The 27239-nt window shown below is 48.4% G+C and overlaps 1 protein-coding gene across 4 annotated transcripts in view; it reads right to left on the bottom strand.

Annotated features, from left to right (window-relative positions):
- cuedc1b (CUE domain containing 1b) overlaps nucleotides 1-23624 on the bottom strand; it is a 403376-nt gene extending 379752 nt beyond the window's left edge. For 2 of the 4 annotated variants that reach the window (XM_072469713.1, XM_072469712.1), the window contains exons 1-2: nucleotides 23407-23624; nucleotides 4112-4207 (exon numbers count right to left, since the gene is read on the bottom strand). The gene's annotated coding sequence lies outside the window, so the exon portion shown is untranslated. Of the gene's footprint in view, nucleotides 1-4096; nucleotides 4208-23406 lie in introns of all 4 variants that reach the window. The other 2 variants (XM_072469715.1, XM_072469716.1) reach the window with 2 other exon arrangements.
- Nucleotides 23625-27239: the final 3615 nt, after the last annotated feature.

Here is a 27239-nt window from a genome sequence, read left to right as displayed (position 1 = left end):
GAAATGCTTTCAGGTATATGCAAGTGAGGGCGTTTGTGAGGCGGCAGGTGAGGGCATTCCCGCTGCTCCCGGCACAGAGGATTCAGGACAGGGTGATTTTGGGTGTATGGGTTGGAGAAGGCAGAGTTTTGGCGATTTACCAGGAGCTGAAAGAAGAGGAGGAGGCCTTGGTAGAGGAGTTAAAGGGCAAGTGGGAGGAGGAACTTGGGGAGGAGATAGATGAGGGTCTGTGGGCTGATGCCCTGAGTAGGGTTAATTCTTCCTCCTCTTGCGCCAGGCTCAGCCTAATACAATTCAAGGCTACTCAGAGCGCATATGACAGGGGCGAGGATGAGTAGGTTCTTTAGGGTGGAGGATAGATGTGGGAGGTGCTCGGGAAGCCCGGCGAATCACGTCGACATGTTCTGGTCGTGCCCGGCACTGGATGGGTTTTGGAGGGGTTTCGCGAGGACTATGTCCAAGGTGGTGAAAGTCCAGGTCAAGCCGAGTTGGGGGTTGGCACTATTTGGGGTAACGGACGAGCCGGGAGTGCAGGAGGCGAAAGAGGCCGGTATCCTGGCCTTTGCGTCCCTGGTAGCCCGGCGGAGGATCTTGCTATTATGGAAGCACGCAAAGCCCCCCAGTGTGGAAGCCTGGATAAATGACATGGCAGAGTTCATTAAGCTGGAGAGGATAAAGTTTGCCTTGAGAGGGTCTGTGCAGGGGTTCTTCAGGCGGTGGCAACCGTTCCTAGACTATCTCGCGGAGCGTTAGGAGGAGGTCAGCAGCAGCAGCAACCCAAGGGTGGGGGGGGTGCTCTTTCAGGGGGGGAATTCGGGTGGGTGGGGGGGCTTCCCTATGGGTACCTTTGAATGTCATATGGGGGGGTTACTGTATATGGGGGAGACACAATGTATAAGTTTTGTATAAATTTTGACTGTTGGGTTTGTGTTTCTTTCTTTTTGTTATTGGGGGAGGGGGGGGGGGCTTGTTAAAAATTCTGTTGGAAAATTTGAATAAACATTTTTTTTTTAAATAAAAAAATCCCAAGGCGTCATTTGAAGAGGAGCAGGGGACTCTATCCTGGCCAACATTTATCCCTCAGCTAACAAAGACGTGCAGGTTAGGTGGATTGGCCATGCTAAATTGCCCTTAGTGTCCAAAAAAAAAGTTAGGTGGTGTTACTGGGTTATGGGGTTAGGGTGGAGGTGTGGGCTTAAGTAGGGTGCTCTTTCCTCAATGGGCTGAATGGCCTCCTTCTGCACTGTAAATTCTATGATTCTATGAACAGCAGCAGCAAATTAACTGGCCTTACAATTCAGTTGTTGCTTGTGGCGCCTTGCCGTGCGCAAGCTGGCTGCCGCACAGGCCTGTACCACTATAGTGTATTATGGGACAATATGAACTTGTCCACTTTTGCAGGAAGAATAGAAAAGCAGAATAGTATTAAAATGGAGAGAGGTTTCAGCGCTCAGTGATACAGAGGGATCTGGGTGTCATGAGGCACGAATCACAAAGACATTAGAATGCAGGTAAAGCAAGTAATTCGGGAGGCAAATGGAACGTTGTCTTTTATTGCAATGGGCATGGAATATAAAAGCAGGGATGGTTTTGCTATAGTTTTACAGGATGCTGGTGAGGGCACATCTGGCGTACTATGTACAGTTTTATTCTCCTTATTTAAGAACAATATAAATACTTTAGAAGCAGTTCAGAGAAGACTGATGCCTGGTATGGGGTGGGGTTATCTTATGAGGAAAGGTTGGACAGACATGCCGTATATCCAGTAAGAGTTTAGAATAATGAGAAGTGATCTTACAGAAGCCATACAGTGCAGGAGGAGGCCATTTGGCCCATCGAATCTGCACCAACTTTCCAAAAGAGCACTACTTAGGTCCACCCTATCCCTGTAAATCCACGCATTGATCATGGCTAATCCACCTAACCTGCTCATCTTTGGACTGTGGGAGGAAACCGGAGCACCCGGAGGAAACCCACGCAGACACCGGGGGGGGGGGGGGGGGTTGCACAAACTCCACACAGTCACCCAAGACCGGAATCAAACCTGGGTCCCTGGCACTGTGAGGCAGCAGTGCTAACCACCGTGCCACCGCATTGAAACATACAAGATCCCGAGGGGACTTGACAGGGTGCGTACTGCAAGGATGTTTCTCCTTGTGGTTGAGACCAGAAATAAGGGACAGTTTAAAAATAAGGTGTCTCCCATTAGAGCAGAGCTGAGGAGACATTTTTTCTCTCAGATTTTCATAAGTCTTTGTAAGTCGCTTACGTAGAGTGCGATGGAGGCCAGTTCAATGAATACTTTTTTTTTTTTTTTAAAAGGGAGGGGTAGATAGATTCTTGACTATCAAGAGTGTCAAAGGGTATCGGGGGGGGGGGGGGGGGGGGAAGAGAGAGAGAGAGAGAGAGAGAGAGAGAGAGAGACCACGATCAAATCAGCCATGATCTTATTGAATGGTGGAGCAGGCTCGAAGGGCTGAATGACCTACTCCTGGCTCGGTCTGTATGTGCTTGGCAGTGAATTATAGTGAGGCTGTCGCGAAGGCATCCTCTGAACAGTGTGATTTTTGTTTGCGTCCAAGACTATGTTTACTGATTGAGAAGGAGCACGCATTCAGTCACAGCTGTGTTTACTACAGCCTTAGTGAGCAGCCAGCATCTCTCTTCCTTTGTGCACTCCTGTGTGTGTGTGGGAGAGTGGGGATAGCACTCTCGCTACTCTTGTCAAATGGTCGTGGGTTCAAGATCCACTCCAGACACTTGTGCACAAAAAACAACTAGGATGACGCTGTCAGTGCAGTGCTGGAGGAGTGCTGCATTGTCGGAGGTGCCACCTTTCAGATGAGAGGCTCATCTATTGTCCCGGATGGAAGGGAAAGATCCCACATTGCTGTTTTGAAGAAGAGCGGGGGGGTGTGCTCCCCAGTGTCATGGCCAGCATTGTTCTCGGGACTGCTGCCTCTGAGCCACAGTTCACACCTCAGGAGATTGTAAACTGGTTTAATCTGACGCTTCTGTGGAAGGATCATTTAGATCCAAAATGTTAACTCTGCTTCCCTCTCCACAGTTGCTGCCAGACTTGCTGGGTTCATTCAGCTTTTTCTATTTTTATTTAAACTGGTGGGGCTTTTTAATGGCACATCAAACAGCACATCATGGGCGGCGCGGTAGCACAGTGGTTAACACTGCTGCCTCACAGCGCCAGGGTCCCAGGTTCGATTCCCGGCTTGGGTCACTGTCTGTGCAGAGTCTGCACGTTCTCCCAGTGTCTGCGTGGGTTTCCTCCGGGTGCTCCGGTTTCCTCCCACAAGTCCCGAAAGACGTGCTGTTAAGTGAATTGGACATTCTGAATTCTCCCTCTGTGTACCTGAACAGGCGGCGGAGTGTGGTGACTAGGGGATTTTCACAGTAACTTCATTGCGGTGTTAATGTAAACCTACTTGTGACAATAATAAAGATTGTTATTATTATATTAAAATGGGCGATTGTCACTTTTGAACGAGTGCCAATTCACTGGTCAGAGGGTTACATTGAAACATAAAAAACAGGAGCAGAAGGAGGTCATTCGGCCCTGCAAGCCTGCTCCGCCATTCGTTATGATCGTGGCTGATCATCCAACACAATAGCCTGGTCCGGCCCCCCTCCCACACCAGAGCTCAACCCAATGGTCAGAGAGCCACAAAAGGGCTGAATTCTTCAGCCACACCGGCCGCAAGATCGCCACAGACGGAGCGGGGACCATGTAAAGGTCCGTTTACCTCGGGTGGTCATTTCCGGTCGTCGGGCGGGCGTGGCTGAAGAATCCCGCCCAAAGTCAGCATCTCAAATACCACACCGTAAACGGTAAACTGGGAATGTCGCAAATGGCGGGAAAAACAATACAAACACCGGGGGCGGAATTTCACGCCGGTAGGACTTTACAGTCCCCCCAAAGTCAATGGGCGTTCAAACGGCCGGTTGCATTTGATGCCCCCCACTCCCGCCACGACCGGGCCTGTAAAATTCCACCCCGTGAATTGTCCAGAAGAACTCCTGTCCCGGGGAGGCAGAGGGTCAGAGAGCAGACAGCAAATTGCTCAATCCAATTTGATCCCACCTTCCCTTGATGTACCTGAAATTCAAACTCCGTCAGACAGCACGACGTACACTGGGCCGTCCTTCCTCTCTCCCCCCCGACTCGCCCAGGGCTGACTCAGGCAGTGAACATCTGGAAAAGGAAGTGGGGAAATGGGCCGTTAAAAATCACCACAAGAATGAGTCCACGAGCCAGAGAGAGTTCCCCTCCTCCAATAATCCTTACACGTTTCCACATATATTCGAATTATTAGTTCAAGATGTCAGCTGGATGTAAATGGAGGGACATCCACAGTAAACTAAAATAATCTCCCACTGCTAATTCCACCCGGCTATCATTTGAAAGTCACTTACAAAATATTTTAAACCAAAATCGATTTATGTCTGAAAGTCGTCATCAGGGTTTATTGTTACACTCAAGGTCGTGTTCTAAGGATGAGCTTCACACTTCCCTGAAAACATCGGATAAAGATTCCACACTGACTTTCTTTATTGCATTATCTCTTTAGCATTGAACTCCAAACTACTTTTAAAAGAGACGAGAAAGCCAAAACAATCTCTAAATGTCCCAACTGTTAGGAAGTATCCATAGTTAGGACACAAGCTAGGCGGCACGATAGCACAGTGGTTAGCACAGTTGCTTCACAGCTCCAGGGTCCCGGGTTCAATTCCGGCCTCGGGTGACTGTGTGCGCGGAGTCTGCACTTTCTCCCCGTGTCTGCGTGGGTTTCCTCCAGGTTCTCCGGTTTCCTCCCACAGTCCAAAGGCGTGCAGGTTAGGTGGATTGGCCATGCTAAATTGCCCTTAGTGACCAAAAAGGTTAGGTGGCGTTACGGGGTTGGGGGGGATAGGGTGGAGGTGTGGGCTTAGGTAGGGTGCTCTTTCCAAGGGCCGATGCAGAATGGCCTCCTGCTCTGTAGATTCTATGATTTTATAAGTTGGACAGCAGTCAATCTGGTCCCATTGGCAAAAGTGAGCCTCTTTTCACAGGTAGATACCCAATATTAAATATACCATAGATAGGTAAAGGATGAAATAACAAAGTGGAGCTAGATTACAGAATGAAGATCGACCTTTAGTAGAGGACAAGGAAACACTGGTTCAAAATGGTGATGGATTGGGAAGTACCTCCCTCTTGATGTCAACAATGATTGGAAGGAGCTTCGTAAAGGAATGTGAAGGCTTAAAGTAATGCGGGAGGACTTAACTTTTTACAGATGGAGGAGTGAAGATGGGCCTCTCATGAAGGAGGTGGGGGGGGGGGTGGGGGGGGGGGGTGCTCCACAGGTGCTGTCAGGCCTGCTGTGATTATCCAGCATTTTCTGATTAGGTCAGTTTGTATGCCGAGTTTATGCAAAAACACAGACATGGGGAGAATGTGCAAACTCCACATGGACAGTGACCTGGGGCCAGGATCAAACCCAGGTCTTCAGCGTTGTGAGGCAGCAGTGCAAACCACTGCGCCACCATGCTGCCCCAGGTGCCAAGCGCGATGAGGAGGATTATCAACCATCGACGTGCTGGAGCTGCTGCACAACCCCCCCCCCCACACCCCACCTGTTGTGTCCCCCAAAGTCCGAGGGCTGGTATGATTGAGGCACATCATTTTCAACATAAATTAGTTAGTCGGGAAGGCTATCTCCATTCCGAGCTGACGCCTGCATCTCTCGGGGCACAAATCCAGCTTACTCGCAAAACCTCTCATCATCTGCAACATCATTACCACTGAGCTCCGTGGAATGACCAACACTCACTATTCATGGAAGCGGAGTTCAGTAGTTACACCGACTTACCAAATAATGTAACCACTTGGTTTCTAGCATGTCAATGTGTGCCACTGGGCTAGTGATTCCTTGGCAGAACAAAATCAAGGCTACAGCGTGGTTAAGTGTAGAGATTATGATCAATGTCTCCACACAAGCCGAGCTGGAAAACACGCAAACCAATAAATTCTACCGAAGATATAAAAGCTTCACGAGCAGAGAGATTTATCAGAGCCCAGTCTGGCCAGAACAAGAGCTTCAGTTTGTATTACACACACTTATTCCACCGGGTCAAACCTCGCACCGACAAGGCACCTCACCATTTTTGCCAGTAGTTAGGACATTTTTTCTGTACCCTACAGCATGAAACGTCCTTGGTGCCATAACACGCCCAAAAATGTGAGCTGACAACAATACGAGGGCAACAGGGTCAACTGTCCATTTCCTTAACCAATGAGATTGAAGGATTGAGGAAGCAGTTGGAGGTGGAGGGTGAATTAGGGTCCAATCAGGTGCAGAAGGAAAAGCAAAGAGAAAGATTAGGTCAACGGAGAGCAAGAGAAAGACAGAAAGGAAAAGTAAGAAAAAAATGTAACAACATCTTTTAAAATTTCTAATAATTATTATTATAAATTGTTTACCCTACACCACAGTCTACCATGAATGAACCTCAACAGTTTACAATATCCCTCCTCTAGGCCAGAGAGGTTGATCGACATTACATCAACAATTATCACTTTGTTAAAAAGGTACTTATGGTAATAATTATGAACCCCAACTTCCCAATGAGTTTGAAGGGCAATAAATGAGCAAACCCTCAAAAATAACAGGGAGTCTGAGAGTGAGATCCCTGCCCACTCGCAACCTTTCTGTCCTTTAAACATGCTGTCCATTAAACATGCTGGCTGAATTGTCAACACATCATTATTTTGCAAAGGAGATTTGGCTCCTGAATGTTAGGGTGCAGCCCAGTGGAGGAGTCGGTTGGCTTACGGAGAGAGGGAAGACTGTGTGGGGTTACTGACACAATCCGTAAAAAATCCCAGTCAAGCTGACAAGAGGAGGCCGAAGCCCAGCTTGAAAGAAAAAAGCCACAAAGCCACCAACTACGTTTGACACACGCGAGTTACTTTTTCAACAATCTTCCACCACTACTATCAAAGTGGTGTGGTTCCGGAGGGTTTCGGTCACTGGTCGTCCGATATTGTTCTACGCAGGGACCACAGTGTCGGTGTTATTGGGCTGTTGTCACCTCCATCCCATGCAATGGTGGATCAGACATCAACTGACACTCAATGACAGGAGGTCAAACCTTTCTACTCACTAACCGGTGGGTGTGATCAACTTCCACCGATTGCAACGAACGTAACTTACTGGTGCTGTGAGCATAGGTCACAGGTTACACCGAGTGATTCTGTTGACACAACAGGTCCCGTGAAATTCAATGCACTTTTGAAATCCAATTTGCCTCCCCGGTAGCACAATTTTGCAAAGCTCCGCAGGCAGCGGTAGAATGATGTGGGCGGCACGGTAGCACAGTTGGTTGCACTGTTGCTTCATAGCACCAGGGTCCCAGGTTCGATTCCCAGCTTGGGTCACTGTTTGTGCGGAGTCTGCACGTTCTCCCCGTGTCGGCGTAGGTTTCCTCCGGGCGCTCCGGTTTCCTCCCACAAGACCCGAAAGAAGTGCTTGTTAGGTGAATTGGACATTTTGAATTCTCCCTCTGTGTACCCGAAAAGGCGCCGGAGTGGGGCGATTAGGGGATTTTCACAGTAACTTCATTGCAGTGTTAATGTAAGTCTACTTGTGACAATAAAGATTATTATAAATTGTTTACAGGGCAGCACGGTGGCGCAGTGGTAGCACTGCAGTCTCATGGCGCCGAGGTCCCAGGTTCGATACTGGGTCACTGTCCTTGTGGAGTTTGCACATTCTCCCCGTGTTTGCGTGGGTTTCGCCCCCACAACCCAAAAATGTGCAAGGTAGGTAGATTGAACACGCTAAATTGCCCCTTAATTGGAAAATATGAATTGGGCAATCTAAATTTATTTTTTAAAATAAATAAATAAATAGTTTACCTTACACCACAGTCTACTATGAAGAGGAATGCAAACATTGCTGACCACAGCTTTCACAGAGGAAACCCCCCACCGGTGTACTATTATCATTAAGAACCTGTTATCAGACTACTGATAACTGTAGTGAAGATTTCAAAAGGGTATTTCCAAGTAATGCCTTAAATCTAAAAATGTTTAAGACACTTGAACTTTAATCAGGTAGTCACTTCTATTCCGGCAACTGACAGAATAATTTTAGAATATTAAACAACTGTTCCTCATGTCTGTTCATAGAACCATAAAGAAGAGGAGGTCATTCGGCCTTCTCCAGTGACTCTTTGAAAAAGTTATCCAATGAATCCCATTCCCTGGAAATGTATCCTTTTAATATGCATATCTAATATACATCTAATTCCCTTGGAAGAATTTCCCCCTCCCCACCATTTCAGATGCTGCATGTCAGCCCTCGGTAAAATTCTTACTTCATCCTCTCTCTCCCTGCCCCCCACCCCCCCAATCAGCTCACTGTCCCCCCTCCTCCCCCACCCCTTGCCCCCGCACCAAGCAGTACCAAGGTCAATTACAGCCCTAACAGAGGGAGGCCAGGCACAGAATCTGTATACAAACCACATTATCATCTGGAGTCCCCGTTAAGTCAGTCGGAGTAAAAACATAGAACATAAGAACTAAGAGCATCAGAACATCCACTCTACGAATACTTTGTCAATGCCTTTTATCATCTAACATGCCTCAATTAGATCTCCTCTCATTCTTCTAAACTCGAGAGAGAATATAGGCCTAAACTGCTCAATCTCTCTTCATACAACAAACCCCATATCTCTGGAATCAATCTAGCGAACCTCCTTTGAACTGCTTCTATTGCAATTACATTCCCTCCTCAAACAAAGGGACCAAAACTGCACACAATACTCCAGATGTGGTCTCACCAATGCCTTGTATAGCTGCAGCAACACTTCCCAACTTTTATACTCTATCCCTTTAGCTATAAAGGCCAAAATTCCATTTGCCGTCCTTATTACCAGCATGCTAGTTTTCTGAGATTCATGCACAGACACCCAGACCTATCTGCACCGAAGCACTCTGAAGTTTCTCTCCATTTAGGTAATAAGTTGCCTTTCCATTTTTCCGACCAAATCCATGTTAAGATCCATCTACCAGATTTTGGCCCACCCACCTAACCTACCTATAAGGGTAAGAATAAAAATATTCTTGCGTGGGACTGGTGATGTAAAAGGGGGAGGAGTTTTCAATCTTTTAGTTTTAAGCTGGGCATAATTTTTTTTTCATGTATTATTGCTGGAAGAGAAAATTTAAATAAATGCAACACACTTCTCCCAGGAGTTCTCACTGTTGAATGAACTTGAGATGTTAACTCTGTCCCTCTCTTGGTGGCACAGTGGTTAGCACTGCTGCCTACGGCGCTGAGGACCCGGGTTCAATCCCGGCCCCAGGTTACTGTGGAGTTCACACATTCTCCCCGTGTCTGCGTGGGTTTCACCCCCACAACCCAAAAAGATGTGCAGGGTAGGTGGATTTTTGCCCCTTAATTGGAAAAAAAATAAAAAATTGGGTACTCAAAATGTTTTCTTTTTTTAAAAGTCTGTTCCTCTCTCCACAGATGCTGCCAGACCTGCTGAGCTCATCCAGCATTTTCTGATTTTATTTCAGTCTTTTACCACGGTTCGGTAACATAGAGGAATGAGGAACATTGGCAGTTTCTCAAAGGCACCTGCTGCTGACTTGCCCGAGGGCCTGGAGTAGATAAATGCTAAGGGCCCTTTCGGTTTAGGTTTGACCCCTGTTTGTGCTAACTCAGAAGAATCTTTGGAGTGCTATAATTAGGCTCAACGCCCCAAGGCTAGCTAGGAGGGAGAAAAAATAAGTATATTTAACTTAAACGTGCTGGGCTGCATTCCTACCACTGATTGGTATGGTGTTGAGTATGTGATTGCTTGGTACTAAGGGGAGGACAAGACTAGACTTTTCTGTTATCCAAACTCCCTACCCACCCTGGCAGACAGCCAGTTTGCCATTCGCACATCAGGAATAACCATCCGTGGGAAGCACGGTGGCGCAATGGGTTAGCCCTGCAGCCTCACGGTGCAGAGGTCCCAGGTGCGATCCCGGCTTTGGGTCACTGTCCGTGTGGAGTTTGCACATTCTCCCAGTGTCTGCGTGGGTCTCGCCCCCACAACCCAAAGATGTGCAGGCTGGGTGGATTGGCCACGCTAAATTGCCCCTTAAATGGAAAAAATGAATTGGGTACTCTAAATTTATTTTTAAAAAAGGAATAACCATCCGGACCAACTATCGGAGAGATGGAAGCCCATCGGGAACTGTAGCTCCAAAGGCGGGCACTTTAATGAGTGGACTGAGAAGGAAAAAAATGTAAGAGGGGAGTTCAAAACCAGGAACTGATTATATTATTTCAATTATTCCCCCAAATTATAAAGCTATCAGGATGTAAAATGCACTCTTGTCCAACAAGGCAACTGCAACCTAATGATAATAATAATTGTTATTATTGTCACAAGTAGGCTTACAATAACCATGCAATGAAGTTAGTGAAAATCCCCTAGTTGCCACACTCGGCACCTGTTCGGGTACACGGAGGGAGAATTTAGAATGTCCAAATTACCTAACAAATACATCTTTCGGGACTTGTGGGAGGAAACCGGAGCACCCGGAGGAAACCCACGCAGACACGGGGAGAACGTGCAGACTCCGCACAGACAGTGACCCAAGACGGGAATCGAACCTGGGACCCTGGCGCTGTGAAGCAACAGTGCCAACCCTACACCATGCTCAATTATTTCATTGCGCACTCTTGAGAAAAGCAGGGTCATTCACAAGCCACCTTAATACGACATTAAAAAACGGAAAATGCTGGGTAAACATCTGTGCAGAGGGAAACAAGAGTTAAAGTCTCAAGTCCGTCTGACTGTCTTCATTTGTCACGGTGACCTGCAAAAATTAGTCTGCAGTAATTCTGAATCAACTCTGGAAGTGAAGCTTCGGCGAGCTGATATGAAGGGGCTGCCGCGGCTGGGTTTGCGTGTCTGATGGAATGTCACACGTGGTGGCGGGCGAACTGCCCGAAAATGACAGCACATCTGGAACTCCGGGTTCACAGCTGGTGGGCACGGACCACGTTGGCTTGGTGGTAAAAATGATTCCCCAAAGCAGCAGCAACCCAAAACTGAACCTCATGTCGCGGCGGCGATCCATTCACAGAAAATTATTTCTCTTCTGTTTATTAAAACGTGGATATAAGAGACCCCATTGTCTCGATACACAGAAACCCGAGTACTGGAGGTTCTCCAAGTGCTGTACACTCCCAACGACAAAACAAAAACCTGGAGGTAATCGGGGGACTGGATCTGAGAAGTTCTCTGTGCCAAACACAGAACAGGAGGGAACTGAGGACCATTATTTGAAGCTCAGAAAATCTTAAGCTTAACCAAACGTGGAGAGTGACGAATGCACGCTTGTTAATTTCGGGAACAAACTGCCACAGAGCTCAGTGATCGCAGCGTTGTGAACTATTTGGGGGCTAACTGGGCACATTCTCAGTTTAACAGGATGCGGCAAAGCTTGACGACCTTTCCCGTGGCAGTTTAGATCAAAGCCCCATCTGCCCAATTCCCGTACCAGCCTCCCCGAACAGGCGCCGGAATGTGGCGACTAGGGGCTTTTCACAGTAACTTCATTTGAAGCCTACTTGTGACAGTAAGCAATTTTCATTTTTCATTTCATTTCTCCGGTGGATGGAAATGGATTGCACGATCCTGGTGCAAGAAGAACAGGAATGGTTCTGAAGCGGGGAGCTGGGGTCCAAGACAGACAGACCACCTGATCATCCATCTGCTGTGTGTAGGACTTTGCAGCAGGTTAGAATTAATTCATTCGTTGCAATTCACGTTGGGGCGTATTGAGGATGCAATCTTTTTTAAAATTTAGAGTACCCAATTATTTTTTCCCAATTAAGTGGCAATTTAGCGTGGCCAATCCACCTACCCTGCACATCTTTGGGTTACGGGGGTGAGACCCACGCAGACACGGGGAGAATGTGCAAACTCCACACGGACAGTGACTCAGGCCGCGGTCAAACCCGGGTCCTCGGTGCAGCGAGTCAGCAGTGCTAACCACTGTGCCACCGTGCACCCCCCCCCCCCCCCCAACCGAAACAACAGTTCATACTGCATGATGAAAGGGTGCACCTTTTTAAAAAAGTTAAACAAAAGCCTGGAGTCAATACTTCTGTGGTGTATTTTACATGATGACACCACAACCAATTAGAGTTGACTTGTCAATCAATCAGCACCCTTTTATATGCAATATAAATGTTTGCTCCCTTTGAAATTTGGCATTCTTGCATCGCCCCTGATGAGTGCAAAACGAAAAGCTCCAAACGTCTGTCTCTTTTCTTCGGGGATTCTCAAAACCCTTCCTTCCCTCCCCCCACACCGGGCCATCTGTCACTTGTTCTTAAGTTTGCTACATCTTGTTGTAATCTCCTCCAGCTACAGTATAATATCCAACACATTTCTCCCTCCCTTTTAATTCTGATGAAGAGTCAAATGGACATGAGCCCGGTTAACCCGGTTTCTCTCTCTCTACAGGTGCTGCCAGATCTGCTGAGTTTTTCCAGCATCCTCTGGTTTTCTCTCAAATTCCTTTTCCTTTCCCAGCAACTCCAAAACAAAAAGGGGGGGGGGGGGAAAGCCCAGAGTGAAGTGTTTGATATTAAGCGGCTGTATCTATATTTAACACCTGTGAAGCAAAACAGAGAGTATTGTAAAGCAAGCTATTGTGACACAGTCATCGTTCTAGGAACCCGTGGAACCTTTTAATCATTAGGATGTTGGTATTTCCAAAGGCTTTCAATACTGGCAAAGATTGGTGCTGCGTTCTCCCATGATGGAAACCACCATAGCTCAGCCGTACAGGCCTCTAACTCCATCAGTCACAACACAGCCCCAATGCTGAAGAACCATCAAAATGCTTTGCAATGGTTCCTGTGTCCTGAGGTAAACGTATATCATCAAAAATGGAGAAATTAAGACAAGTTGGGTCAGAGAGGGAAGATTGAAGGCTCTTCTTAAAGGAGGATAGAGAGGCTGCCCGGTTTAGGGAGGGCATTCCAAGGCTTTGGGCACCAGCAGCTGAGGGCACAATCACCAATGGTGCAGCAATGAAAATCAGGCTTACGTGGAAGAGAACAGAATTGGAGAGGCCTTGGGAGGGCGGCGGGGCTGGAGGAGATGACAGAGTTAGGGAGGGGCGTGACCGCATAGGGATTTGAGAATGGAAATTCGCTGCACTGTGAGTCAGCAGGCACGGGATGAAAGGTGCTGAGCTAAGGTAGGGCTCGACAGAGGCAATATTCTTCTGCCTTTTCAGTTCTCTGCCCAAAGCCCGGTCCTTGACGATTATTCACCTAACCACAGCAATGTGCAGTGATATTTTACTATGGGTGGGGTGAGGAGGTAGGCCCGGAGTAGATCTCAACCGGAATGGGGATTGAACCCCATGCTATTGGGATTAATCAGATCCACAGGCCAGCTGATGAGCCAATGGAGCTCACCATCCCCTCATACGCAATGCTTCAGGAACTGGAAATAGATGGTCTTGGTGGTGGATAGGGAAGCGCAATATTACGGAGGTGGATATTAAGGCATTGGAGTGGATACGGGGTCGGAAGATCAGCTCACAATCAAAAGGGTCACCTTGATGGTGAACAGCCTGGTTGAGCCTCAGACGGTGGCCAAGGAGAGCACGGAGTCGGTGGCAAAAGAACATTTTTTGTGGCAGGGAATCTTCACCAAGATTTATTCACCAACAGAAAGTACATAGCCCATGTTCAGCGATCATCCTGCTCCGACTGCTGGCACTTACGAACAGAAAGACTAAATCCTTTGGTAATTCCCTGAGTCAACACCAAATTAGGAGGCTCGTTACTTGAGAAATACCAACCTACACCTTGTTTTCCCCCAATTGTAAACCAGCTAGGAGGAGGTCCTGGCTACTCACGGTTTGCATTGAACATTAATTTATGCCTACTAAGGGCAGCACGGTGGCGCAGTGGGTAGCACTGCTGCCTCACGGAGCTGAGGTCCCAGGTTCGATCCCGGTTCTGGGTCACTGTCAGTGTGGAGTTTGCACATTCTCCCCGCGTTTGCGTGGGTTTCGCCCCCACAACCCAAAAGATGTGCAAGGTAGGTGGACTGGCCATGCTAAATTGCCCCTTATTTGGAACAAAATTGGGTACTCTTTAAAAAAAATATATATATATTTATGCCTACTATTTGTTATAATTCAACTGCAAAATTCATACAAAGTTTAATTTAGGCAAAGGATGGCGTAGGGCTCTTCATATTCAGATAATAGTCAAAGTTTCAAAGTTCACGAATGATATCAACAAAAAAGGACATTCTGATGGCACTGTGGGTAAAGTCTAGTGTGGTACATAGCCTCAAAGACCACAAAGGTCCCGGGAGTATATGAATCTCGACTGGGCGCGGACAGAGAGGGGCATTTAAAATGGCGGCAGCATTGAGGAAGTCGCATCAATGGAACACTTTCAAAAATGGTTGGGGAGGAATGGGGAGAGCTGCTGGAGTGGAAAAGAAAGAGAAGATGGAGTATCCTTAATAGGGGTGTCAAGCAGACCTTGTCGTCCAAGAGGACAATCTCTCTTACTGCCATGAAAATCATAATGCTAATTCCACAATATTTTTTTTTTAATTTTAAAGTACCCAATTATTTTTTCCAAATCAGGGGCAATTTAGAGTGGCCAATCCACCTAGCCTGCATATCATTTGGATGGTGGTGGTGAGACCCACGCCAACACGGGGAGAATGCGAAAACTCCATACAGACAGTGACCCGGGGCCGGGATCGAACCCGTGACCTCAGCACCTTGAGGCAGCGATGCTAACCAATTCCATAATGGTACCTGAAATATAACTGGTACTAGTTATAATTACATGCAACTTGCTTCAGGCTCAGGTGATGCCAGGAACCTGCATCTGTCCAGGAGGCTGGGATGGCGGAGGCTGTAATCGGAACTGATAACCCATTTACAGCGACCAATATTGGGCTCGAAATGAACCTTTCATGGTTCTTATGATCAACCCTCTTTGAAGTTCTTACCAATAGCAGCTCTTTTTAAAAAAATGTATTTTATTACAAACATCTATCAAAGCAGGTTACAGCAAATAAACACCCGGGAAACATACTTCCCAACAATCAACTATACAGTCTGCACAGATTTTTCCCCTTTTTCACTCGTCCCTCCCCCTCTCTCCTCCCCCCACCTCCCTGCGACGAACAGCTCCTCAAACATGGTCACAAACATCCCCTTTGCTGAGCCGCTTAACTCATACTTTAACTCCAACCGCAGGAAGTCGTACAGGTCACCCAACCAAGCCACTACCCCCGGTGGCGATGCCGTGCAATCAGAGAGGCGAAGGCCACGACATCGCCCTTCCTCCTCTTAGTGAGCTCCGGCTTCTCTGAAACCCCAAATATCGCCACCAAAAGGGTCTGGGTCCACCTCCTCCTCCACTATCCTGGCTAAGACCGCGAACACTCCCGCCCAGAATCGTCCCAATTTTTCGCAACTCCAAAACATGTGCGCGTGATTCGCTGGCCTCACTCTCACACTCATCTGCTATCCCCTGAAAGAACCCACTCATTCTCGCCCAAGTCTTATGCACCCTGTGCATCACCTTAAAACTGTATCAGGCTCATCCTTGCACAAGAGGAGGTCCCATTTGCCTTAGAAATAGCAGCTCTGATCGGCTTTCTGATTGTCTGATTTGCTTGGTCTTTCAATGAATAATCTGCTATTTCATACTTACAGCTAGAACTCTGGCATCCAGCCAGGAGAAAGATTGCCCATATATGTTATAGCTACAAATATCAGGATAAATCAAACCTCAGCAGGATAAATTACCACTTTACCAGCCTCCTCTCAATCATCAGTAAAATGAGGAAAAGGAATCATCAGAAGTGTCATTAAATATCCATCAACTAATAACCTGCTCATGAACACTTAGTTCAGATTCCACAAGCCTTTTGGATCCAGATCTCATCCCAGCTTTTGATTATGAGACATGCGCAAGAGCTGAATATCCGAGGAGAGGCAAGGGTAACTGCCCTTGATATGAGCTTTCCCCCATCAGAAGGTCAGGATCTGCACTGCCGATTCCACAATCCCCAACTCCATTCACTAGTCCTCTGATAACAAAGCAACTCATGACCAGCTTAGAGCAGGGCCTGGACAACATCCAAGTATGGACTGACAAGTGACTGTACGTCATCTAAGAGCAATTCTCTGAATCAGACCCACTGCCACCGAACTCAAATGTCCACCGCTCTATCACCCATTGCGGCTGCACGAGAGGATTCACTGCATCAACCCAATAATTCCCTAAACTCCGTTTACCATCAAGAAGGACAAGACCAGACAATGTCATTGGAACATCATCACTTGAGGTTAACGTACCATTGCTACTTAGAATCACAGAATTTTACAGCACAGAAGGAGGTCTTGGGGCCGATCGTGTCTGCACCGGATCCCGAAAGAGCTACTTGGACACGTATTTTATTGTTACTGCTTAAGTACTGTTCTTTCAACATCACTGGGTCAAAATCCTGGAAAACCTGACCCAACGCCATTGTGGGACTTCCCTCCTTCAAGGGGGTAGAGATGGAGAGGGGGAAAAGAGGGTCACCACCTCAGAGTAACCAAGAATGGGCAACAGAAACGTGGCCTTGTTGGCACTGCCCGCATTCCGAGAATGAAATAAAAGCTACTATTGCAATGTTGCTTTTCCAGAAGTGTTGGAGGTAGCCTGTGCACTCTCTGTGTCCCAACCGCTGCATTGAACCAAGGTAACCCTATCCAACCTAGGTTTTGGAAGTAATCCGAAATCAGAATACCAAGAAATGCCAGTGCCAGTAATCCAAGACCATGAAAATTAATGGAAACATGGATTTAAACTCTGTAAATGACCCTCGATGCTCCAATGGGCTACAAGTACAAAAAAAACATTAACCACTCCATTGTCGTTGATTTCTCCTGACAAAAGGGAGTCTTTGTTTTGTGTTCCTCTTCTCCCCCTACATTCTAGTTGCTGTTCCATCATTCAACCGTCCTCTGGCAAGCAGTGAGCAGGCAATATGCCAGGATGTGCTCTGCTTTACTCAAGTCAATTAAAAGAAGAGGAGAGCTAATCAATCTATCTTAGACTTTGCAACCTAACTGACCTTAAAGTACCCCTGCCCTCTCCAGCATTCAACATTCCCAATAGATTCCTGGGATTTTGCCCCCAGACATTGGTTGATCTATTGCCAGTTTTGATCGCTCTTTATATGAAGGATATCAAGTATAAATTTGCCTTTTGAACTCTTGACCCCCTTACCTTACACTTTGTAATTTAATTGTCCAGATTTAACATCTCTTCATTAACTTAACTCCATTTAACTATTTTTATATCTCTATAAAGTCGCCTGCTTAGACACCTCCCTTGCATCAGAATGTTGACATGTCTCCAGTTTTTTTTCATACACAGAAAGCAAGGATGTTAACTCGGAACATTGGGATTTCATCAGCAACCACAAGAGTGATGGCCTACTTGCCAGATTTACAACAAGCCCACTGACATTCTAAATGCACTGAGCTGGTGCACTTGCAACAGCTTCCTGATCATCTCATGAAGTGCCCGAACTTACTGCTCTCCTCTCAACCTGAAGAAAAAGGCTGATTCTGGGAGACTCCAACAACAATTTGCACTTGCCTGTCACACCAAGTCCTCAGGAGCTTCACAGAAGCATTAGCAGACATTTGACACTGAGATGAAAAGAAGGAGTTCGTGTGGGGTGGTACGGTAGCACAGTGGTTAGCACTGTTGCTTCACAGCACCAGGGTCCCAAGTTCGATGCCGGCTTGGGTCACTGTCTGTGCGGAGTCTGCACATTCTCCCCGTGTCTGCGTGGGTTTCCTCCGGGTGCTCCGGTTTCCTCCCACAAGTCCCAAAAGACGTGCTTGTTAGGTGAATTAGACATTTTGAATTCTCCCCGTGTACCCGAGCGTGTGCCAGAATGTGGTGACTAGGGGATTTTCACAGTAACTTCATTGCAGTGATAATGTAAACCTACTTGTGACAATAAAGATTATTATGAGGTGGTTGGAGGTACTTTAAAAAAAAACAGTACAGTTTAAAAAGTACAGAGGCAGATAGCTTTAGGGAGGTGAATATATATTATTTTATTTAGAGTACCCAATTTCATGTGGCCGACCCACCTACCCTGCACATCTTTGGGTTGTGGGGCTGAGACCCACGCAGACACGGGGAGAATGTGCAAACTCCACACGGACAGTGACCCGGGTCCTCGGTGCTGTGAGGCAGCAGTGCTAACCACTGCGCCACCATGTCGCCCTCCAGAGGTTAATATATAACCATCTGAAGGCACAGCCACCGACGATGAAGAGACGGAAGTCACGGATGCAGAAAATATTGGAGGAATTCAGATAATCTTGTGGGTGGCTGGGGTGAACGGCATCACAGAGAGGGGAAGAGCAGGGCCGTGGAGGAGTTTAAACACCAGGATGTGGATTTAAATTGGAGGTGCTGCTGGACTGCGAGCCAATGTAAGCCGGAGAACGTCTGAACTCGTGCACCACACATAGCTCAGGCTTCCTTATTCTGCCAATAAAACAGGGAGAGTGTGGTTTGGTCAGATGTTGAGGTTTTAAGAAGGTGACCCAGGTTGCTTTGTTCCAGTTGTAAATAACAAAGTAGTAACGACATTCGATATCCCGTATAAATCCTAAATCTGGTAGTTCTCTCAGCCTCCATTCTCTTCCGGCCTCTTTTCAAGGCTTCAAACAAATTATCTGGAAGTCCCCACCTTGCACCCCCTCCCCCAGGGTGCCCCTCAGTGCATGCGGGTCACATGCAATTAAACTCTGTAACCATATTTATTACCTTGGCATCGGGCCTGACACAACCTCAAACCTACTCCTAACCCACACCCCGAAGCGTTTGAAGAACTTTGGCTGCATAAGTGACCAGCAGTTCCTGACGGACCAATCTATATAGCAAGAAATCACCATTGGGGGGGGGGGGGCACACAAACACAGGTAAAGGAATATGGAGACAAAAATGGAAGGGAGGGGGCTGGAAATACAGGAAGGGAGGGGAGGGGGCAGAGAATACAGGATGTGAGGGGGTAAAAACACAGGAAGGGGGTGAAAACACAGGGAGAGGAGGGGGTGAAAACACAGGACGGGGGGTGAAAACACAGGACGGGGGGTGAAAACACAGGACGGGGGGTGAAAACACTGGACGGGGGGTGAAAACACTGGACGGGGGGTGAAAACACTGGACGGGGGGTGAAAACACTGGACGGGGGGTGCAAACACTGGACGGGGGGTGCAAACACTGGACGGGGGGTGAAAACACTGGACGGGGGGTGAAAACACTGGACGGGGGGTGAAAACACAGGACGGGGGGTGAAAACACAGGACGGGGGGTGAAAACACAGGACGGGGGGTGAAAACACAGGACGGGGGGTGAAAACACAGGACGGGGGGTGAAAACACAGGACGGGGGGTGAAAACACAGGACGGGGGGTGAAAACACAGGACGGGGGGTGAAAACACAGGACGGGGGGTGAAAACACAGGACGGGGGTGAAAACACAGGACGGGGGGTGAAAACACAGGACGGGGGTGAAAACACAGGACGGGGGGTGAAAACACAGGACGGGGGGTGAAAACACAGGACGGGGGGTGAAAACACAGGACGGGGGGTGAAAACACAGGACGGGGGGTGAAAACACAGGACGGGGGGTGAAAACACAGGACGGGGGGTGAAAACACAGGACGGGGGGTGAAAACACAGGACGGGGGGTGAAAACACAGGACGGGGGGTGAAAACACAGGACGGGGGGTGAAAACACAGGACGGGGGGTGAAAACACAGGACGGGGGGTGAAAACACAGGACGGGGGGTGAAAACACAGGACGGGGGTGAAAACACAGGACGGGGGGTGAAAACACAGGACGGGGGGTGAAAACACAGGACGGGGGTGAAAACACAGGACGGGGGTGAAAACACAGGACGGGGGGTGAAAACACAGGACGGGGGGTGAAAACACAGGACGGGGGGTGAAAACACAGGACGGGGGGTGAAAACACAGGACGGGGGTGAAAACACAGGACGGGGGGTGAAAACACAGGACGGGGGGTGAAAACACAGGACGGGGGGTGAAAACACAGGACGGGGGGTGAAAACACAGGACGGGGGGTGAAAACACAGGACGGGGGGTGAAAACACAGGACGGGGGGTGAAAACACAGGACGGGGGGTGAAAACACAGGACGGGGGGTGAAAACACAGGACGGGGGGTGAAAACACAGGACGGGGGGTGAAAACACAGGACGGGGGGTGAAAACACAGGACGGGGGGTGAAAACACAGGACGGGGGGTGAAAACACAGGACGGGGGGTGAAAACACAGGACGGGGGGTGAAAACACAGGACGGGGGGTGAAAACACAGGACGGGGGGTGAAAACACAGGACGGGGGGTGAAAACACAGGACGGGGGGTGAAAACACAGGACGGGGGGTGAAAACACAGGACGGGGGGTGAAAACACAGGACGGGGGGTGAAAACACAGGACGGGGGGTGAAAACACAGGACGGGGGGTGAAAACACAGGAACATAGAACATAGAAAAGAAAATACAGCACAGAACAGGCCCTTCGGCCCACGATGTTGTGCCGAACCTTTGTCCTAGATTAATCATAGATTATCACTGGATTTACAGTGCAGAAGGAGGCCATTCGGCCCTTTGAGTTTGCACCGGCTCTTGGAAAGAGCACCCTACCCAAACTAAACACCAAGGGCAATTTTGGACACTAAGGGCAATTTATCATGGCCAATCCACCTAACCTGCACAGGAAGGGGGTGAAAACACAGGAAAGGGGGGGGTGAAAACACAGGAAAGGGGGGGGGTGAAAACACAGGACAGGGGGGGGGTGAAAACAAATGACAAGGGGGGGTGAAAACACAGGACAGGGGGGGTGAAAACACAGGACAGGGGGGGTGAAAACACAGGACAGGGGGGGTGAAAACACAGGAAAGGGGGGTGAAAACACAGGAAAGGGGGGGTGAAAACACAGGAAAGGGGGGGTGAAAACACAGGAAAGGGGGGGTGAAAACACAGGAAAGGGGGGGTGAAAACACAGGAAAGGGGGGGTGAAAACACAGGAAAGGGGGGGTGAAAACACAGGAAAGGGGGGGTGAAAACACAGGAAGGGGGTGAAAACACAGGAAGGGGGGGTGAAAACACAGGAAGGGGGGCGAAAACACAGGAAGGGGGGTGAAAACACAGGAAGGGGGGTGAAAACACAAGAAAGGGAGGGTGAAAACACAGGAAAGGGGGGTGAAAACACAGGAGGGGGTGAAAACACAGGAAAGGGTGAAAACACAGGAAGGGGGGTGAAAACACAGGAAGGGGGGTGAAAACACAGGAAGGGGGGTGAAAACACAGGAAGGGGGGTGAAAACACAGGAAGGGGGGTGAAAACACAGGAAGGGGGGTGAAAACACATGAAAAGGAGGGGGGAAACACAGGAAGGGGGGTGAAAACACAGGAAAGGGGGGGTGAAAACGCAGGAAAGGGGGGTGAAAACGCAGGAAAGGGGGGTGAAAACGCAGGAAAGGGGGGTGAAAACGCAGGAAAGGGGGGTGAAAACGCAGGAAAGGGGGGTGAAAACGCAGGAAAGGGGGGTGAAAACGCAGGAAAGGGGGGTGAAAACGCAGGAAAGGGGGGTGAAAACGCAGGAAAGGGGGGTGAAAACGCAGGAAAGGGGGGTGAAAACGCAGGAAAGGGGGGTGAAAACGCAGGAAAGGGGGGTGAAAACGCAGGAAAGGGGGGTGAAAACGCAGGAAAGGGGGGTGAAAATGCAGGAAAGGGGGTGAAAACGCAGGAAAGGGGGTGAAAACGCAGGAAAGGGGGGTGAAAACGCAGGAAAGGGGGGTGAAAACGCAGGAAAGGGGGGTGAAAACGCAGGAAAGGGGGGTGAAAACGCAGGAAAGGGGGGTGAAAACGCAGGAAAGGGGGTGAAAACGCAGGAAAGGGGGTGAAAACGCAGGAAAGGGGGTGAAAACGCAGGAAAGGGGGTGAAAACGCAGGAAAGGGGGGTGAAAACGCAGGAAAGGGGGGTGAAAACACAGGAAAGGGGGGTGAAAACACAGGAAAGGGGGGTGAAAACACAGGAAAGGGGGGTGAAAACACAGGAAAGGGGGGTGAAAACAGGAAAGGGGGGGTGAAAACACAGGATGGGGGGTGAAAACACAGGAAAGGGGGGGTGAAAACACAGGAGGGGGGTGAAAACGCAGGAAAGGGGGGTGAAAACGCAGGAAAGGGGGGTGAAAACGCAGGAAAGGGGGGTGAAAACGCAGGAAGGGGGGGTGAAAACGCAGGAAGGGGGGGTGAAAACGCAGGAAAGGGGGGTGAAAACGCAGGAAAGGGGGGGTGAAAACGCAGGAAAGGGGGGGTGAAAACGCAGGAAAGGGGGGGTCAAAACGCAGGAAAGGGGGGTGAAAACACAGGAAAGGGGGTGAAAACACAGGAAAGGGGGGGTGAAAACACAGGAAAGGGAGGGTGAAAACACAGGAAAGGGGGGGTGAAAACACAGGAAAGGGGGGTGAAAACACAGGAAAGGGGGGTGAAAACACAGGAAAGGGGGGGGTGAAAACACAGGAAGGGGGGTGAAAACACAGGAAAGGGGGGGTGAAAACACAGGAAAGGGGGGGTGAAAACACAGGAACGGGGGGGGTGAAAACACAGGAAAGGGGGGGTGAAAACACAGGAAAGGGGGGGTGAAAACACAGGAAAGGGGGGGTGAAAACACAGGAAAGGGGGGGGGTGAAAACACAGGAAACTTTTAAAACCCTGAGCCACTGGGGAGAGTGGGAGAAAACCCAATAAACTTTCATTTGGTTTGAGAATTCCTCTGCTCACTGATACAATCCGACACTGTAACACATGGGAAATGTTTCCTGCTGGAGGAATGTTCTTTAAATATTAAAACAGCAAAGGCTGATACTGTCTAGGGGGACTGTTAGTTTCAATGTTGGGGACCCGAGGGACAATAAATAAAATAAATAAATAATCCCCTCTCCCTCCCCCAAGACTGAAAGGCCCTGATTGTTGCCCCCAGGATTGCTGTCTTTAACAATATCCGCCGTCGCCAAGACGGAACTGAGGAGGCCGATTGTTGTTTCAATATTATACACACATCGATACATCAGTGAAATTACAAATCATTGCAACCGGCCCGAGCCACCAGAGAGGACCCCCCTCCAGGACTGCTCTGCTTCCTGGTGTAAAGCGGGGAGCCCCTCGGAGCTGTAGCTTTGACAAAGCGCTGATTGTCCCCAGTGATCCCCCTCTCCCTTTCGTTCTCTACTCACCCTGCGCTCCAGAGAGAGGGAGACACTCACTCCCACAAGCGGCCACCTCGCTCCTCCTGCAACCACTTTGACCAAGTTTGTCGGCGGGAGGGAGGGAGAATGCTCTTCCCTCCTCTCTATCTTCGGCGTCGAGGTCAACAGATAGAAATGGAGATGGAAAGGATCCAGAGAGGGTCTGGCAACACACACACAGAGGGAGAGAGAGCAATGCAGCTTCCTAGTGGAGAACCGGCAGAAATGCAGCTCCTGCACGAATAATTGAACCAGGCGGGATTAGCAAAATATTCTGGTTTCTTGAGCATTGCATTGACACTGATTTATTAAACTCTGGGGGAAAAAAAAAATCTGATTTATTAAGCACTTACAAAAGCTCTGTTTAATTAAGCGCTGCAGAACACTACTTTATTAAACCTTGGTTTATTAAATAATGCAAAAACTCTTGGTTTATTTCGTCTGTGACCCTCCCTCCCCGTAACAAGGTATAGCTCTTTTAAAATTAGTTTTATTAAATTTCCCAATTAATTATTGCAGTATAATTTTCCGATATTATACATGCTGCATTGAATGCCTTTGCTTTGTTTCTTAAGAGACCCAATTTGATATGGTAATCAAGATTTTCTTTGTTTTTCAGATTTATTTATCACTAAAGAATGAAATGCGAGGTTTATCTTTGTTCCTCGGGTGGCCACATTTATTGCCCTTCCCGAGGAGCACTGATCTAACAAGATAATGTTGGACCTTCTCCTTAAATCACAGCAGGTTCTCTGCTGTTGATAATCCCAGAGTGGCTTGAGGTCAGGTCTCTGTTCAGCACGACGGCACAGTGGTTAGCACTGCTGCCTCACAGCGCCAGGGACCCGGGTTCGATTCCGACTTCGGATGTCTGTCTGTGCGGAGTCTGCACGTTCTCCCAGTGTCTGCCTGGGTTTCCTCGAGTGCTCTGGTTTCCTCCCACAGTCCAAAGATGTGCGGATAATGTTATGGGGATAGGATGGGGGAGTGGGCTTAGGTAGGGTGCTCTTTAGAGGGTTGGTGGAGATTTGATGGGCAGAATGGTCTCCTTCTGCACTGTAGGGATTATATGGACAAGACAACAACAATGAAGGAAGGGTGATTATATATCTAAGTGAATCATTTTGGTAGGAGGATTGATATGGGGCAATACGAAATGAAGGGTCAATTCTGAAGGGTGCATTGATACAGGGACCTGGGTGTACACATGCATAAATCAATGAACGTAGGAGGACAGAATGAAAAGTGGTGAATAAGGCATGTGGGGTCCTGGGTTTTATAAATAGAGGCATAGAATACAAAACATAGGAACACAGGAATTAGGAGCAGAAGTCGGCAATTCAGCCCTTCGAGCCTGCTCCGCCATTCAATCAGATCATGGCTGATCTCTTCCTGGTCTCACATCCACCTCCCCACCTGTTGCCCAGATCCCTTTAACCCATTTTTAAAATCAAAAATCTATCTATCTCCTTCTTGAAACCATTTAGTGACTCAGACTCCACCGCACTGTGGGGCAGGGAGTTCCTCAAATTCACCACCCTCTGCGAGAAGTAGTTCCTCCTCATCTCATTTCTAAATCCACCGCCTCTCAACCCGTATCTGTGACCCCTCGTTCTAGATTTCTCCACAAAGGGGAACATTTGGTCTACGTTTACTTCATCAACCTCTTTTGGTATTTTACACACCTCGATCTGATCCCCTCTCATCGTTCTAAACTCCAGCGACTATAAGCCCAAACTTTTCAACCCTCTCCTCATACGTCAACCCTTTCATCCCCGGAATCAATCTGGTGAACCTCCTCTGAACTGCCTCCAATGCCACCACATCCTTCCTCAAATAAGGAGACCAAAACTGGACACAATACTTCAGATGTGGTCTCACCAACACCCTATACAATTGCAACAACGCTTCTCTACTTTTATACTCCAGTCCTTTTGCAATAAATGCTAACATTCCATTTGCCTGTTTAATTACACGCCGTACCTGCATACCGACTTTCTGCGATTCATGAACAAAAACACCCAGATCCCTCTGCCCAAATGCATCTTGAATCTGCTTTCCATTTAGATAATAATTCGCCTTTCTATTTTTTCGGCCAAAATGGATAACCTCACACTCATCCACATTAAACACCATCTGTCAAACTTTGGCCCAATCTCCAAGCCTATGTATATCTGTCTGTAAAATCTTTATCTCCAGGAGCAGCACGGTGGCGTAGTGATTAACACTGCTGCCTATTGCACTGAGGATCCAGGTCGATACCGGCCCTGGGTCACTGTCTGTGTGGAGTTTGCACATTCACCCCATGTCTGCGTGGGTCTCACCCCCACAACCCAAATATGTGCTGGGTAGGTGGATTGGCCGCGCTAAATTCCCCCTTAATTGAAAAAAAATAATTGGGTACTCTAAACTTATTTAAAAAAAATCTTTATCTCCTCTTCACTGATTGCTTTTCCCACCTATTTTAGTATAATCTGCAGATTTTGCTATGTTACACTCTGTCCCTGCTTGCAGATCATTTATATAGATTGTGAACTGTTGCGGTCCGAGGACTGACCCCTGCGGTGAAAAAGCAAGGTGAATTCTTGTAGAACACTGATCGGCCTCAACTGGAGTATTGTGCCCAGTTCTGAGCACCACCACATGGGCTCAGTGGTTAGCACTGCTGCCTCACAACTCCAGGGAGCTGGGTTCAATTCTGGCCTTGGGTGATTGTCTGTGTGATGTTTGCACTTTCTCCCCATGTCTGCGTGGGTTTCCTCCGGGTGCTCCGGTTTTCCTCTCACAGTCCAAAGGTGTGCAGGTTAGGTGGATTGGCCATGCTAAAGTATCCAAAAGGTTAGATGGGGCTACTGGGTTTTGGGGATAGGGTGGAGGTGTGGGCTTAAGTAGCATAGTCTTACCAAGGGCTGGTACAGACTCAATGGGCCGAACGGACTCCTTCTGCACTGTGGGGTTCTATGAAAGAACCAAAACATTGGAGAGAGTGCAAAAAAGATTCACCAGAGGGTTGAGGAGCTTCAGTTATGTGGATAGACTGGAGAATCTGGGACTGCTCTCCTTGGAGGAGAGAAATTTGAGAGGTGACGCGATAGAGGTATTCAAAATCACAAGGGGTCTGGAGAATGGACAGGGAGAAATTGTTGCCATTGGTGGAAGGACCAAGAGACAGAGGGCACAGATTTTTCAAAGGAAGCCATGGGGACATGTGGAAAACGTTTTATGCGGGTGAGTGGTTAGGATCCGGAATGCACCGCCCGGGTGTGGGGGAGGAAGGTTCAATTGAGGTTTTCAAACGAGAATCAGATAATCATCTGAAGAGATACATTGTGAAGGGTTACAGGCCAAAGGTGGGGAAATGGGACTAGGTGAGTTACTCTTGCAGAGAGCCATTGCAGGCACGTCCGGTATGCTTGCACGGCTGGAAAAATAGTTTGATTTTGAAGTTAACAATCCATTCAACGACCTTAGCTGATGCAGCGTAGAGAGTTGTGATGTCGCCAGGAATGGATCACTCGGGGCAGGTGTGATAGTTTGACTGGGACACCCAAAGTCATCCTCGAGCGGTTGAGGGTTGCCCAGGTTATCCATGGACTGTTGAAACCTGGGCCTTCACCACGTGGGCCAGTTTCCCAGGTTGTGGCTGCTGATGTTTGCAGCGAACCAAGAAGTGAGCCATCGGTCCGTGGAGCCCTCATCAGTTTGTGGAATGCGGAGTACGTTCCAGCGGGCTGTGAGATTTCACATGTGGGGCTTTTGGAGATCTTATATCAGTGGAAGCGCTTTGTTGGCCCACATTCCTTGAGGGAGATGTTTACCCT

This window comes from Scyliorhinus torazame, chromosome 12, assembly GCF_047496885.1.
Source record: "Scyliorhinus torazame isolate Kashiwa2021f chromosome 12, sScyTor2.1, whole genome shotgun sequence".
In the NCBI taxonomy this organism is placed as follows: domain Eukaryota; kingdom Metazoa; phylum Chordata; class Chondrichthyes; order Carcharhiniformes; family Scyliorhinidae; genus Scyliorhinus; species Scyliorhinus torazame.
Note: the sequence above shows the minus strand (reverse complement) of the source record. Positions and strands in the feature narration are given on the sequence as shown.